This window comes from Vespa mandarinia, chromosome 3, assembly GCF_050613455.1.
Source record: "Vespa mandarinia isolate Hongniang chromosome 3, ASM5061345v1, whole genome shotgun sequence".
Lineage (NCBI taxonomy): Eukaryota > Metazoa > Arthropoda > Insecta > Hymenoptera > Vespidae > Vespa > Vespa mandarinia.
The window spans coordinates 7,492,501-7,507,500 of NC_140812.1; the positions used below are offsets into that span (position 1 = coordinate 7,492,501).

The 15,000-nt window shown below is 35.0% G+C and overlaps 1 protein-coding gene across 3 annotated transcripts in view; it reads left to right on the top strand.

The window, feature by feature from the left end:
• Positions 1-1,757: 1,757 nt before the first annotated feature.
• Positions 1,758-15,000, top strand: part of mub (poly(rC)-binding protein mub) — a 226,049-nt gene continuing 212,806 nt past the window's right edge. Inside the window, exons 1-2 of one of the 3 annotated variants that reach the window (XM_085655970.1) lie at positions 1,758-1,787; positions 2,484-2,593. The gene's annotated coding sequence lies outside the window, so the exon portion shown is untranslated. Of the gene's footprint in view, positions 1,788-2,219; positions 2,252-2,451; positions 2,594-15,000 lie in introns of those variants that run through there. The other 2 variants (XM_085655972.1, XM_085655971.1) reach the window with 2 other exon arrangements.

Consider the following 15,000-nt stretch of genomic DNA (forward strand, 5'->3'; position numbering starts at 1 on the left):
GTATTTATTAACAGTCAGTAGTAACTATTGAGAGTTATATATTGTATCTTATTTTTTTTTTTATTTTCCTTTTACTTCTTTCTTTCTTTTTTTTTTCTATTTTGTTTTGTTTTGCTTTTTTTTTTTTTGTTTTTTTTTACAAATAATATATCAACAAAACTTAAATTATCACGATCCTATTCTATATCTATTTTCATTCTTTTTCTTTTTTCATTTATATTTTTCTTTTCTATTGCATATAGACGAATAGGATACGATCGATCATTTGTATCCGGATATGTCGATAACAGAAGAAACTTTGCAATTCTTCGTACGTTTAAAGTTAATTCACAATAGTACGGATAAATCGAATTTGAGGGTGGCCCAACTACCGAGAAACTTTGTCCGTAGAACGCGATTAGAGATATTCATTCGGATGTATGTATGAATATATCTACAAATGTCATAGCGCATTTTAACCTAATCGTGTGTTCCGCGAGGGGGTTATACGAATACCGAGCGTGAGTACCGACAATACCGAGATACTACGAGGATTCTCTTACTATGTACGTGAAACACCATATGTATATATATGTATACATATACAAATATACATATATACATAAATATATACATACATATATATATATATATATGCATATGAATCTGGATATACATACGTGCGAGCTAAGGATAAGTGAAAATTCCTGTGCTGATGAGAAGAATAAAATAAAATGAAATAAAGGATTGAGATAATAATTTAAATTGACTCTCTCTCTCTCTCTCTTTCTATCTCTCTAGCTATCTATCTTTCTCTTACACGATGAAAAAAATTTTATAAAAAACTCATGCGTTCGTAGGCAATTCTTTTTCCTTCCTTTTTCATTTTTCTTTCAACAAACGATCCTACGTTAAAAAGCATACGAGATAATATTCATCGATATTTTATCGTAATCATATCGAAGATGATAAATAGAAATAATAAGAACAAAAAAAACAAGAGAGAGAGAGAGAGAGAGAGAGAGAGAGAGAGAGAGAGAGAGAAAATTACCAACAAAATGTCATACTAGCATCGCGTAAATGAATAAAATGTAAGTCTTAAGAAAGTCGTCCAAGTTCGATGGTCCCCCACCGAGATGAGTCTATTAATGTTTATCTCCCCTCCCCTTTCTCATTCCCTCTCTCTCTTTCTCTCTCTCTCTCTCTCTCTCTCTTCTATTATCCTCTTCTTTCATCCGTCCTTTGTTTCCTTCCTTTTTTCTTTTTTTTTTTTTTTTTTTTAATTAAGAGAAGAGAATGGGCCGGCACTCGCCAAGAGATGGCGATCTCGATCTGTCGAAAGCCGTTTCGCGATTGGTCTAAGATACTTGGCCAAAATCACTCGCGCTATTCGTTGTCTTTCCTCATCGTGGAGCTCGAGAACCGATCAGCTTTCCTTCTCCTCTCTCTCTCTCTCTCCCTCTCTCTCTCTCTCTCTCTTTCTCTCTGTCTCTCTTTTTCTCTCTCTTTTCGAACCCTCTAAGGTATCTAAACATAGCTTGATCAGTTACATTCGTTTACTCTCTTTTCTCTCCCTCCGTAAATTTTCGCATCTCTTCTCCATTTTCTTTCTCTCTCTCTCTCTCTCTCTTTCTCTTTCTGTCGACTCCTCCTCCTTCTCTTTTTCCTTCTCCTCCTCCTTCTTCCCTTTCTCTACCTTTTTCACGTCGTACGGACAAGGAGATACAGAGGAGAAGCTTACGTACTCTTCGTTCTCGCGTATCGTCGCGTCCGTTCGTAGATCATCCAATCTTCCAACGACTTTCAAAGTACATATATACATATATATATATATATACATATATATATATTTATACATATATATATATATATATACATACATATATACATACGTATGTACGTATACTTATAGTACGGTATTATCACAGTCCGCGTTTATAATATACGGGAAACGAAAAAAAAAAGAAAAAAAAAAAAAAAAAAAAAAAAGAAAAAATAAGAAAAGAAATAAATAGGACAAAAATTTCGTCCTACTTCCTTAATCTTGTCTCTTGAGAAAGTGTACGTTTTGTAAGAGGAAGAAGAGATAGAGAGAGAGAGAGACAGAGAGAGGAAGAAGAGTTAAGGAAAAGAATAGAAAAGGTGGAGAAGAGAGAAAGAGAGAAACAGAGAGAGAGAGAGAGAGAGAGAGAGAGAGAGAGAGAGAGAGAGAGAGAGAAAGAGGAGGGAAATAAGTGGAGGAAGTGAAAGAGGACGAAGAACGTGGAAGAAGGTACGTTGGGTGCCAGTGTCTCGAGTGCGAGGAACAGCCAGTGGAAACAATCTGATATATATATATATATATATATATATATATATATATATATATATGTATATACATATATCTTTCTCACTCTATTACTCTCTTTCTGTCTCTCTTTCTCTCTTTCTTTCTCACGCTTTCTTATTCTTTCTTACTCTTTCTTACTTGGATTCTCTTTGTCTTCGTCTCTCTGTGATCTAAGGCGTCGTCGCCTGGAAGACGGGCTAAGATACTCTGCTAGGGTGTTCCTGCCGCTTGTTGACCGAGTGTCTTCAAGCTGGAGCTGGCAAAGAGGGCTTTCGGTTTGAGGGGGTGAGTAGCACTTCTTTTTTTTTCTTCTTCTTATACTTATTCTTCTTTCTCCTCCTCCTCCTCTTCTTTTTCTTCTTCGTCCCCTTCCTCTTATTCTCCTTTTTCCTTCCTTCTCTATCTACAACTCTTCAGACCTTTCTCTTTCTCTCTCTCTCTCTCTCTCTTTTTTTCACTTTTTTCTCTACAATGATCGCGTTTCTGTCTTATACGAGGTACTTATCTTTGGGAAGTATCTTTCTATGTATGTGTATATGTGAAAGATGTAGAGAGAGAAAGAGAGAGAGAGAGAGAGACTCTTTGATGCTTCACGATCTTGTTTCCTTCTCTTCTCCGCTTACTCTCACCTCCTTGTCTCTCTAATATCGACAAGATCCGATCGAAACGAGTGAGATTTCTCGTGCACTTTTTCCCGAGTGGCACGGATGCTGCCCACGAGATGGGTATCTTCTTTCGTGTTCGCTCAGGTCAAGAATATATAGTATATATATATATAACGTAAGATCGTTATATATATATATATATATATATATATATATATATGCACGTATGCATTTATGTATATATATCTTTTTGTCTTTATATTTCTTATGTTTATCTTGATCTTTTTCTCATCGTTTATTTGTCCATATTCTTGTAAACATTTGTATTTATTTCATATGTTCATTTAATCAGGCGATATTTTTTTTCTTTTTACATCCACATACATACGTAGATAAACAGTTACATGTATTTATTTACAATTCGACGAAATCTGCTCTACAGTTATATATACATATATATATATATATATATATATATATATATATATATATATTTTATACAGTTATATCTACAGTTATATCTATATACATATATATATATTTTAGTTTTTCCTATGATGCAACGAGTGACCGATTTAAAGAGGCGACCTCGATTTTCCCATGCGCACCTGTTTCAGTCCACGCTTTAGTATCTCTCTTTGTTTCTCTCTCTCTCTCTCTCTCTTTCTCTCTCTCTCTCTCTCTCTCTCTCTCTTTATCTCTCTCATTTGCCGATGAAACATTTACACGAGCGAAATTTACAACGATTCACGTCTGCTATACATACATACGTACCTATATCGTTTTATTTATCTTTCATGGAAAATGGCTAATTAGCTTGCACTGGGAAATTGAAAAACAAAGGTAGAAAGGGGACCACTCGTCGATATCGTTTCGTTCATGTCCCAAAGAAAAATATCGCGTACTATCGTAAATCGAAATGTCCATCTCGAAATGTAAAAGTGTTCGATAAAGGTTTTCGTTAAAGAGAATCGACGATGTCATGAAAACGATGGGGACGTGAACAGGACCGAGATGACCTTTTGATCCTTTCTACCTCATATCAAACTCTCTCTTTTTCCATCCTAGCCGCTCCCCCACTCTTTTTGCGATTTTCGACAATACGACGTTTACGGAATGTCAGTTCTTTGACTACTTGGTCGAAAGCCGTTCGACGATTTCGATGACTATGTCGACTACTACGACACAGTCGATTCGCATATTCGTAACTCATGTTCCGACTTGCCTTTGACGCGCAATAACTACACCATTTTGACACTGTGCGTTGGTCGGCAATGTCGTCTTTGCGCGAAAAGAGACGCTTAGTTCATCCTATGTAAGTACTTTCATATCGTTTTACGTAGATATATATATATATATATACAAATGTTGCTAAAAAGTCAGAAAGAAGATATATTTCATATTCACTTCTCTCTTTCTCTCTCTGTATCTATGTGTATTTAGGTGTCTAACAGCTAGAAAGAGAGAATGATAAACAGAGAGAGAGAGAAAGAGAGAAAGAGAGAAAGAGAGAAAGAGAGAGAGAGAGAGAGAGAGAGGGAGAGAGAGAGAGAGAGAAGTGTTTCATATTTGTCTTTCTCTCTCTCTCTTCCCATTCCGTGTATATCTATGTGTATTTAAGTGTGTAACATGAGAGAGAAATTTAAAGAGAATAAACGTAACATGCCAACTCCTACGTCAGGTTGAAAGCTACGAAAATTTTTATAACATTTTAGATATTTTATAAATTTTCTTTTCTGGGAATATTTCGTGATGATGTTGTCTCCGTTCCTTTTTTTTCTTTCTTTTTCTTTTATCCTTTTTGTTTCTATTTTTCGTGAAAAGGTATCCATCCAACGGGAATAATTTAAAATACTTAACTTATTTATTTAGATTTCGATCGATAAATATTTTCGACGTATATACATGTACCTACATATATATGTGTAAATCTCGTATATATTACAAATGTGTATGTATTGTCTGTGTGTGTGTGTGTGTGTGTGTGTGTGTGTGTAGCTATATCTATATATATATTTATATTTATATTTATTTAAAATCGTTTATAAGTATATGAATATTATATGATTATATTTAATTAAAAGCTAAAGTTAAAGTTTAATGTTATAAATAAATTACTTTCTGCATTTTAACGTGACGCTTGGAGTCACTGAAAATCCTTTCGCTTGGATACACTTGAAAGCGTCTGGAAATATGGTTTTCATGAAATTTCAACGAAAATTTCCGACAGTTTTCAAAAGAAGAATATGATATAGTATTAGCGTTTCATACGTATATATATAAAAATATATATATATGTATATATATATATATATGTATATATGTATATATATATATATATATATATATATATATATATATATATGTATATCCACAAATGAAGCTCTCTGTTTGACCTTCGATCCAATATTAATTTCATTGTATAATTTATCGTCATAGTTTTGAAGTTACGATACGATACGAGATAAATGAACGAATATCGATATTATTAATTTCAATATTAATGTCGATCATATGAATTAGATTTTACGTAATTCTTTCGTTCAAAGAAGCACGTCGCGTGTGGGAATTTGATTCAAAGGCCATATCACGCAGTAGAAAACACGAGAGGGCCAGTGGTTACGCGACATGATCGATACGATCGAAACACTTACGGGAGATTAATTCGCTCAGTGAAGTTCGTGAATGACTAGATGCATGTGTACTTCCATGCGTTCGTGTGCTTTCATGTGTGTTCCTGTGCAAGTGAAAGAGAGAGAGAGAGAGAGAGAAAGAGAGAGAGAGAGAGAGTTCGTGTGAAAATTCGTAATCGGCCACGCCTCGACGCTTTGATTGCTTCCTATCGACGTTTCTCGACGAAAGGTTCCTTCCCTGCAAATTAATTTCAGCAAAAAGCGCTACGAATTAACATTCTCGGACCATTTTCATTTTTGTTCCATTTTCTTTCTTTTATCCTTTTTCTTTTTTCTCCTTTCCTTTCCTTTCCCTCCCCCCCCCACGCCCTCGATTACCTTCCCCCAATTCGCGCTACTTTCGCATTATAACACGGTAACGGAAATGAGAGCTCGGTAAAGTTGTTTTTCCGCTCGTTGATTTTTTTCCCTCCCATCTTCTTCCTTCTTTCTTCTTCTTTTTCTTTTTTTCTTTTTTTTTCTTTTTCTTTTCGTCATCTCCTTTTTTCGGTTTCTTATTAGATGATTTTTCAGTTTCCCAACGAAGAAACGTATTTGGCTCATTCGTATCGCATTTGCATAAAGAAAACGTTCCACGCGTAAACCGTTCAACAGGTTAGCGATAGGGGATCATCTTAACTATTTCGAATATCTTTGAAAGAATTTTTTCTTCTCAAACGGGAACGATAGATTTTTGAAGAGACGTATAATATTGTTCGATCGCGCAAATCAATGAAATTCGAAAGAAAAATCAAAGAGAAGAAATGGAAACGAAAAGAGAGATAAATAGATAGATAAATAAATGGATAGATAGATAGAAAGAGAGAAAGAGAGCAAGAGAGAGAGAGAGAGAGAAGGTGGGGAGGGATGGGTGGAGAACAGAAAGAAAGATAGATATAGAGACAAAAAGAAATATGAGATATAGTTTCAAGTCAAACATTCGAAAGTTTCGAAGAAAAAGAAGGCTTTTTCAGGATGAAAAGGAAAGACACGTAGATAGTTGTTGTAGGACAAACGTACGTATGTACATAGAACGGTTGGGTAGAAGGTTAGGAAGGAAAGTGGGAAAAGGGAATGGGTGGAGGGTCAGAGGGGGGAATAGAGGGAAGGCGGTCGGTAGGGAGGCAATGGGGGCTGGTTGGAAGGTTGGAAGTCCGCAGAGGATGGCAGGCACGACGATGCATTTAATAATTAACTCGGTGGATACACGAGGATGGATGTCTGACGGGCTTTCGGTTGGGGAGGGTCGGAGGATTGCGGGGGTGGTTTGTTGCAGGAACAGTTGCCGACGACGAGGGTTAGGCTGGTGGTAGTGATGGAAGCTATACTAGTACTAGCAGTAGCAGTAGTAGTAGTAGGAGCAATAGTAGTAGTAATGGTAGTAGACGTAGCAGTAGCAGTAGCAGTAGCAGTAGTAGTGACTGAGGGGTTGAGAGATTGGTGGAGGAGGGAGCAGGAGGGAGACGGAGGAGAATGGAGGCAGTCTGGAGGATGCTGTTTGCTGCTGGTGGTGCTGATGGTGGTAGAGGGTAGTGGTACTGAAGAGAGAGAGACAGAGAGAGAGAGAGAGAGAGAAGAGGGGTGGGTTGCAAGCGCGGCTAGACGGAGAGGAAAGTGGGGAGGGGAAGGGGTAGTGCTTGGGGTAGGTAGGGAAGGTTGGCAGCCGGAATGGCTCTCGCGGATGCTGCGAGACGATCAATACACCACGTGATGCCACGCGTCACGTCTCCTCTCCCTCTTCTACTCCAATACTTCCCCCCTATCCTCCACCCCCGTACCGCTACCGCTACTGCCCCCGCCCGTTCCAACTCCCTCCTTTTCAACTCCCTCGAACTCTTTCCACCCCACACTTCTCGTTCATTTGCTCTCGCACTCCGCGAGCTTCTCTCGCTTTCTCTTTTCAAATCCACCCTATCTTTCTCTCTCTCTCTCTCTTTCTCTCTCTCTCTCTCTCTCTCTGCCTCTCTCTCTCTCTCTCTTTCTCTTTCTCTTTCTCTCTCGTATAGTCTTTTTACTCTTTCCCGCTTTTTTCCCTATCCCCTACCCCTTCCCTACCCTTCTCATTCCTTTTCTTTTCCTTCTCCTTCTCCTCTTCCTCCTCCTTCTTCTTTTTTTCCCGCGTCACCCCCTCCCCCTCCCCCTCGTCCTCCGCTCTCACCGTCTTCTATTCTTCGCTCTCGCGTTATCAATCGCGAAGTCGTAGAAACGACGACGTCGAGGAGGTGGATGACTACGACTATGACAACGATGACAACGACAACGACGACGACGACTACGTAACTTTACGTATATTCATATTCGAATAAATAGAATACAGATGCATCGTCTTCTCCTCTCGCGTCATAATTTTTGTATTTATTTCTCTTCTTATCCTTCCTTCCTTCCTTCCTTCCTTTCTTTCTTTTTCTTTTTTCTTTCTTTCCTTCTTTCTTCTTCATTTCTTTTTTTTTTTTTTTTTTTTTTTCTATTTCACCATCCCGCCTTCCTTTTTCCTTTTTTTTTTTTATTCTCTCTTTTTTTCTCTTTCCTTTTCTCCTTTCGACAGACGCACCACGACGCGACGAGGGGAAGTCGAGTGCGTGAGCGTACGTTCTACAAGCGGCCCCGTCTCTTCTCGTTGATTCGGCGTTGGTCGCGAGCGTGGATAAAGGCATTGTTAACCGTGCGCTATTGCTGTTACTGCTACTGCTACTGCTACTACTGCTGATACTACTGCTGTTAGTGGTAGTAGTAGTGCTATTAGTACTGCTGCTGTTTGCTGCTGCTAGCTGCTGGTTCCATTGACTATTGCTGTTACTGCTGCTACTTCTACTTCTATTGCTATAACTGTTGGAGAGATTTTATGGAACGCGTTATACATACATAGATATATTTACATACACAGACACACACACATATATATATATACAACTGAATAGAAATTTTTCTCGCTTTCTTATATATATATATATATATATATATATATATATATATATATATATATATATATCTCTTTTTTTCCAGACAACGGATTCTCCGAGAATTTATTATTATTTTTCTCCTTTTTTTTCTTTTTTTTATGTATTTCTTCTGTTTTTTTTTTCTCAAATTCTCTCTTTCTTTTTTTTTCTTTCTTTTGAATTTCTCTCTCTCCCTCTCTCTCTCTCTCTCTCTCTCTCTCTCTCTCTCTCTCTATTTCGTTAACAAATCCCGACAGATATTTGTCGGTCGGCAAGTAACGACAAATTTTCTTTAGACAAATTGATTGAGGAAACCGGGCGCTCGATTCCGTCTCGCTTCGAGATTAATATTCATAGTTGGAAAATGGAAGAGGAGGAGATAGAGGAGAAAGATGGAAAGGGTTGGGTCATAGGACTATAGGAGAGTTAGAACGTGGAAGAAGGAGTGCAGTCGGGATGAGGGTGACGAGGAGATACCGTACGAATGGTAGCAGAAAGAGAGGGTTGAGGTGAACGGGTGAAATCGAGGGGCCGGAGAGGGGGGAATAGAACGAAGAGACGTAACAGACGTTCGCCCGATGATCTTTCCTTGCCAAATTCGCCAAGTTCCAATTAAATCACTTATGTCTACCGTATTTGGCAAACTCCGCGATATCCGATTGAAATTGATACTCCGAACTACGATTGTGCCGGAATTAAGCTCGAGCTCGAAGTTATGGGCAAGGCTTTTCTGGTTTCCCACGGAATTGCGAGTCTCGAATTTCTCAAGTGCAACACCACCGATCGCTCTCGTATACGGTTCTCATTATATTCGCAGAGAGAGAGAGAGAGAGAGAGAGAGAGAGAGAGAGAGAATATGATTTCATGAGCTGATACGTAGGTATCATCGATAGAACGATGAAACATCACGATAACGAGATTTTTATTTATCTTCAAAGTGCTTCAAAAATATTCAAAAATGTCCGACGATCCTATCTCTTTGCCAATTTTTATTTCTCTCCTCCACGTGATAAATCTCACATTTTTATATTTACGAATCTATTTTCTTTCCTTTTTTCCTTTTTCTACATTTATTTTTCTTCCTTATTTTTACTGCTTTTTCTTTTTTTTTCGTTTGTTATCTCTTTCGTCGTCGTCGTCATCGTTTTCTTCTTCTTCTTCTTCTTTTTCTTTTTCGTCTTTAACATAAAAAAAAAAAAATCTTTCTACAGAATCCTTCGCGCTCGTTTTTGTCTCGGTTTGGATTAAAGCTAAAAAAACAAAAAAAAACAAAAAAAAAAAAAGAAAAAAGAAAGAGAGAAGAGAGAAAAATAGAAAGGAAAAAGAACGATCGATTGATTAATTGTATACAAATTTAATACTATTAAAATGGTGAGCAAAGAGAAAAAAAGGAGGGAATGTTCTTTTTCGATTTTGAAATTGATGAAATTATTTTTTTAAACGAATATCGAATAATCAACGTTGATTAAACGTTTGGAAAAAGCAAAAGCGAGAAAGAGAGAAAGAGGGATAGAGAGGAAAATATAATAAAAGAGAGAAAGAGAGAGAGAGAAGCAATGGTAAAGAGATTCGATAAAGAGAAGGCAAATGGGAGGAGGAGAAATAAATCACCGAAAAAGTCCCTTTTTCCGGTGAATGCCAATGAAGGAACAATTTGGTTGTCTTCGTACGTTACGCTCGACGACAACCAAGAGTATTGGCATCGGTGACGGCTCTGTTGCATGTGTGTGGTTATGGTAGTGTTAGTGATGGTGGGTGCTGCTAACTACTGTTGCTGTTACTGCTACTGTTGTTGGTGTTGGTGTTAGCGATGGGTGGGCTTAAATATTCATTCGGAGGATCAATCGAGTGGATTTGCAATTTCGCGGCGTTTGTAGTCTCGCACGAACGAATATCAATCGGTCGGTCAGTTCTTCGTCTTTCGGTGATATCATCACCATTGATCATACGTACATTACACTTACACTTAGACTGTTAAGTACTATATATATATATATATATGTACTTAACAAATAATATGACTATATGTAATTAAAACATAATATATTTAAAATATAATAGAACATTATATTACAGATTTATTTTTATATTTCACATACGAAACACATTATTATTATTATTATTATTATTATTATTATTATTATTATTATTATTATTATTATTATTATTATCATCGTTCGTAAAATTGATCTCATTGAAAATATATTGATAACAAACAAATATTCGATAACAATTGTCGACATTTCGGATCGTTCTTTCGTTCTTTTCTTTTTCTTTCATTTTTCTTCTTCCTTTATATTTTTTGCAAATGATCGCGCGTTAAACACCGAGATGCATTAATAATAGTCCCAAATGAAAAGAAAAAGAGAAAAGAAAGAAAGAAAGAAAGAAAAAAAAAAAAAGAAGAAAAAGAAAAAAAAATATTAATACACGTCGAAGTTATCTACGTTGATATTCTTATCGGGGTCCATGGGCTTGTAAATTTTTCCGATTGGACGAGCGTGAAAGAACGCCGTCAGGAGGACATCAAGCATTAGGGTTGGAGGGAAAGAAAAATGCATGCAAACACAGACTGGTAACAACCATTCCGAATAGTATGTACTAACGTTGGCTGTACAAGTCGTGTATAAGTCTTTATGTATCTCTGTCTCTCTCTCTTTTTTTTCTCTCCCTCTTACATTCTCCCAATGTATGTATAAATGCGTGTATGCATGCATTTATGTATGTATACAACACAACATAGATGTATTTGCGCGCGTACGTTTCTACAAGCGAGAGTTGGTCTCCAGTGTAATTCAATAGAGTACACTGGCTCTCGAGATAGACGGCAGCTACGGACGAAAGGGGTCGACCAAAGAGAGAATGAGCGAGTATATATATGTATATGAGGGATAGAGATAGCATATGTATGAGGAAGAAAGAGAGAGAGAGAGAGAGAGAGAGAGTTCAATTCTATGGACACACGGTTTGCATCATGGTGCCCCATCGTCATTGTCTGGAATGGATAAACCGACGCTTGCTCTCTGTCTCGTCATTCTGAATACGTTTACTTCCGGTACACCATGACTACTCTCTCAATCGAGACCTTACTGTCTCCTCTGATTCTCTCAAATATCATATAATAACATTTTTCATTTCAATCTGAAGACCTTGTTCCGAAAGTTTCGAATTTCTTTAATTAATTAATTAACTAAATAATATACCATTACATTATCACATTAATTTCTACCATATCAAGAATCTTGTGTTATATTTAAGTATGTATTAGAATGTCTACTGTATTTAATAGAATAGTATAGTATAATGTAATATTATGTTATTTCGTTGTACAGGTATAATTATACTCTGGGTTATTTAATTACAACGTACTGAGAATTTCGTGATTACTTATTTGTAATTATTTATTTACTCGATAGAATACTATAATATAATATTACGTTAAATACGTTAAGTACATTAAATAATAAAAAGATTTGCATCACGTACGGGTTAACCAATTACATTAATATAATAATACGATTTATTATGATTTAGTTTAATTAAATAGAAAATATTGAAAGTATCGAGTTAATTGAAATTAGTATGAAATTAGTATGTCACGTCGGTTACGTTCGATTTTGAGATTGATAGATAAAGTTTCGTTTGTATATTTAACAAAAAAAAAAAATAAATAAAAACAAAAAATAAAAGAAAAAATGAAATGATGATGGAAACGATTGCGTCAAAAAAAAAAAAAAAAGAAAAGAAAAAAATGAAAAACAAAAGAAAAAAGAAAAATAACATCTTTCATTTATTTGACTAGTGAATTTTCCTATAACAGTTTAGTTCTTTCGAACTTTCATCGTTGTTATTCTTTTTTTGTTGTTTTTTTTTCAAGCAACAGTCGTTTAGAAAAAAAGGAAGAAAGAAATAGAAGCAAGAGAGAGAGGGAGAGAGAAAGAGAGAGAGAGAGAGAGAGAGAGAGAGAAAGAGAGAGTGAGTTAGGGAGAGTCAGGGAGAGTGAGAAAGAGGAAATAAACGTGTCACAGCTTCCTGTTACACGAACAACCAGACCAGTAGTCAGCTTGTGTAGTAGACCAAACGGTCTTGCTTTTGCCTTTTAACCGCTTAGCATCAGGAGCTAAAACATCGAGAATGGAGTTGAATTTCTTCGTAGGCATGTCTAGTCGACCGGCCATGTCCACCCACATTTCTCGTTCATTGTCGGTCATTGTTTTCCAACGTGTATTGTTTCACATTCTAATCTCGGCCGTTGAAATGAAGTACAACAACGTAGAGTAATTCACACGCAAACGCGACTAGCTTCTCGCACCAACGATTTAACGATCACGTTTGTCAGATCGATGATCTAGTTTTGTTTTGTTTTGTTGTTCTTTTTTTTCTCTCTCTCTCTCTCTTTCTCTCTCTCTCTAATTGATTTATTTATTATTGCAAGAAAAAGGAAGAAGAAAAAGAGAAAAAGGAAAAACAAAAAGGAAAGGTTACAGATGTGTCGATGGCGAAATTTTGCTACGTTCGTGTCTTTCTTTTGTTTTTTTGTTTTTTCCTTCTTTTTCTTTTTTTTTTTGACTCTTTTATAATTATTATTATTTATTTTTCTTTTTTTTTCTGTGTGTGTGTGTGTGTATTTTTTTTTTCTCCCCATCGAAATCGTATTACCATTCGAATGTGAAATCAACGTTTTTCAACGATGCATGCATAATTTTATATATATATATATATATATATATATATATATATATGTATATATATGAGTCATATACAAATTGTTCGCGTTTTTAAGATTTAAAAAGGAAAAATAAATTTTTGTTATATAATAAATTGCAATGAGATAAAGTAGATAATTTGAAAAAGATTAAAATAATATTATTTAAAAACGAAATATGGATTAATCATAGAAATATTCTTTTGGAGAACATAATATTCCGATATACGCATACAAAAACACAAATATCAACGTACATATACAAACGCAAACAACAACACACACATTCGCTCATTCAAATACAAATTCTCTCTCTCGCACACATATACTTTATGATTTATCAATTTATCAATTTATGATTTATAATTATATAAAAAAAAAATTCTTATTTAACATTAAATTCAAATTTAATATATAAATAAATTTTATATAAATTATAATAAAGTATGCATATTGTGAAAAAATAAAAATGAAATATAGTTAAATTAATTTTAGTTTAAAAGAATTTTATTCTCTTTCTCTCACACACACACACATACACACACACACACATACACATACATATTTATATGAACGTACACATTATGATTTATCAATTTATCAATTTATCATTTTATCAATTTATGATTTATAATTATATAAAAAAAAATTCTTATTTGACATTAAATTCAAATTTAATATATAAATAAATTTTATATAAATTATAATAAAGTATGAATATTGTGAAAAAAAAAAAATAAAATAAAATAAAATACAGTTAAATTAAGTTTATTTTAAAGGAATTTTCTTCTTCTTCCTTTTTTATACGTTCGAAATTGATGCGCGTGCGTGCTTCCTTCGAAAATCCTTTTCTTTTTTTTTTTTTTTTTTTTTTTTTTTCATTCCTCCATCCCCTCTCCCATTTCTATCCATTCTTGAAAAAGAATAGGATAATATTCAAGTAAAGTTTTCTCATATCTTCCATCTTTCTCTCTTCTCTCGATCGTTTCGTTTCTTTGCGGGAGTACGTGTTTGCTTTGCTCCTGGAAGAAAAATCCGTCGTTAGAGGAAAAGCCCTGGAGTCTCGTTGACGGGAATCCCATATATGCAAACGTTGCGAAATGTTTTCAAAATCTTTTCCTACACCAGACGCGTCTTTCTCGGTCGTTCGATTTCAATTTTTCATGCTCGACTAGGTCGTTGTTTGGAAAAAAGAAAAAAAAACAAAAAAGAAAAAAGAAAAAAAAAGAAATGAAATGAAAAGAAAAAGAAAAGCATTAAAGGAAAAAAGTCAAAAGGTAAAAACAAACGAAAAGAAAAGAAATGGAAAAAAAAACAAAAACAAGAAAAAAGGAAAATAAAAGAAGAAAGAAAGGAAGAATGTGAAAAGGAAAAAGAAAATTAAAGGGAAAGAAAATGTTCTAACTCGTGTCGTTCTTCATCGAGACAAAATAAAATGGGGAGCATTATTTTTGTTTTCATTTTTCCTTTCTTTTCTTTCTTTCTTTCTTTCTTTCTTTCTTTCTTTCCATTTTTTCTTTCTACATGTCTTTTTTGTATGATCTCTTATTTTTCTTTACTTTCTAGAAAAAAATTGCTTTTCGTCGCAGAGGAAAGAGAAAAAGGAATAACAAGAATAACAAAAAAAAAATAAATAAAACAAAAAAAGAAAGAAAGAGGAAAAAAAAAGATATACGAAACATCGTCGGCCACCCATTTAATACTCGTACTTTTATTTCATTATTCCTTCTCTCAATTGTTTTTTCCCTTTATATATTTATTTTTATGCTTT